We start from the raw sequence: 2,340 nt of genomic DNA, 5'->3' as shown, positions 1-2,340 counted from the left end.
ATAAGACAATTAGATCATGCAAAAATCATATAAATCAATACATGTTATAATAATACTTTATTCAATGTATTTAAAACATTTGTTAATCACTGTTCTCACTGGTGGAACTCTAGGCAGCTTACAATAAAAATAAAACACTATAGAAACACAATGAGGTCCTGTCCACACGAGACGTTTTGGGCCGGGAGAGGGACGGATCGGGGCCTCAGCAAACGGGCCCGATCCCACAGCAACATCCCACGATCCCCTGAGCCGCGGCGCCATTGCTCCCCGGCATGATCAGATGCCAGGGAGGAAGAGACGAGTGGGAGGGGGAGGCTGCCGAACTGCGCATGCTCGAGCATGCGCAGTTTGGCAGCCTCCCCCACCCACTCGTCTCTTCCTCCCTGGCATCTGATCATGCCGGGGAGCAATGGCGCCGCGGCTCAGGGGATCGTGGGATCCCGCCGCGGCGTCTCTTTTTTGGTACAGCTTTTAAAAGCCGCACTTTGCCCAGTGTTTTCCCTGCCGTGTGGCAGGGGCCTAAGAATAGCAAGTATGAAACCGATGAAAGTCACAAATAAAAAACTCCAGTTAGGAGGAGGAGGAGGAGATTGGATTTATATCCCGCCCTTCACTCGGAGTCTCAGAGTGGCTTACAAACTCCTTTCCCTTCCCCTTCCCACAACAGACACCCTGTGAGGTAGGTGGGGCTGAGAGAGCTCTTTCAAGAACTGCCCTTTGAAGGACAGCCCTTGGCAGAACTATGGCTTGCCCAAGGTCATCCAGCAGCTGCAAGTGGAGGAGTGGGGAATCAAACCGAATTCTCCCAGATTAGAGTCTGCACACTTAACCACTACACCAAACTGGCTCTCAGTTAGGACTGTCAATAATAAAAGCTAAACCAAATAAAACCTAAACCAATCAAAAGGTAGTCCTTAATAACACTGTCTTCAACTACTTCCTGAAGATCAACAATGATGGAGTCAGGTGTACCTCCCTGGGGAGGTTGTTCCATAACTGTGAGGTTGCCATGGAAAAGGCCCTGTCTTGTCTACCGACCAAACAAGCATCTTTAATTGATGGGACAGTCAGGAGGGACTCGCCCCACAATGTTAATTTCTGGGCATGAACATATGGGAGAAGACGGTTCTTCAGACACCCCAGTTCCAAGCCATAAGTAGTCCTGATGAAGGGAGATTTGATGAAGGGAGATTTGACTCTCAAAATCTTGTACCCCCCAAAATCTAGTTGGTCTCCAAGGTGCTGCTGGATTTGAATCTAGCTCTTCAACTGCAGACCAACATGGCTGATCTCTGAAACCAAGTAGTCCTTTAGTGATACTAATGGCCACCGATCAGTTTGAATCAGTAGCTTCCGTGTGCAGTTTGGGGGAAAGGCTGTGCAGACCAGTTCAGATCACTTAACAAATCATGTAAGTAGATCATCGATAAATGCTGTGTTTCAATAAAACCTTACCCTTCTGTGTTCGTATAAGTAGTCCTTAGTACAGGGCCCCCCAATGTGGTGCCCATGGGAACTTTTGTGGTGCCCTCCAAGTGTTTTTAGAAAGCGGGGGGGGGGCTTTTGCCCAGCAAGGCTTCTGATTCACTGTTGGAAAATGGTTCAGCCGTGCAGATTTTTTTGAAGATGTTGCTTTGGCAGCAGCTGCCACCACAGCACAGGGGTCTTCACTGTGTGACAGAAGGTAAGCAGCAGCAGCCATTTTGTGGCTGGGTCCGCCTCCTGCGGCAGCCATTTTGTGTCCGTACCCAGAATAGTGTGTCAGAATTCCGAAGTCATGTATGGTTTGGTGAGAGCCAGTTTGGTGTAGTGGTTAAGTGGGACGGACTCTAAAAACACTTGGTGGTCTCTAAAAAAGGTGTCAGTGGGCCCCCTGGAAACATTGTTGAGGGGCACAACTTGGGGTTACCAACTCTGGTTTGGAAAATTCTTGGAGGTATGGTGGAGTACCCTGGAGAGGGTGGGATTGGGGAGGGGAGGGAGTGGGATAAAATGCCAGTTTGGTGTCGTGGTTAAGAGCAAGAACTGGGTTTGATTCCCCGCTCCTCCACATGCAGCTGCTGGTGTGACTTTGGGTCAGACACAAGTTCTCTCAGAGATGTTCTCTCAAGGGCAGTTCTCGAAAGAGCTCTCTCAGCCCCACCTCCCTCAGAGGGTGTCTGTTCTGGGGAGAGAAAGGGAAGGAGATTGTAACCCGTTCTGAGACTCCGAGTGAAGGGCGGGGTATAAATCCAATCTCTTCTTCTCAAAAAAAAAAATTGGGGACTACTGCCTTAGTGACTCCAGTGGCTGGTGATACGTTTGAATCAGCAGCGTCCTTGCCCAGGTGCAGTGTTG

The sequence above is a fragment of the Gekko japonicus genome, unplaced genomic scaffold, assembly GCF_001447785.1.
Source record: "Gekko japonicus isolate JY-2015 unplaced genomic scaffold, Gekko_japonicus_V1.1 scaffold4737, whole genome shotgun sequence".
Classification (NCBI taxonomy): domain Eukaryota; kingdom Metazoa; phylum Chordata; class Lepidosauria; order Squamata; family Gekkonidae; genus Gekko; species Gekko japonicus.
This window is presented reverse-complemented; position numbering follows the sequence as displayed.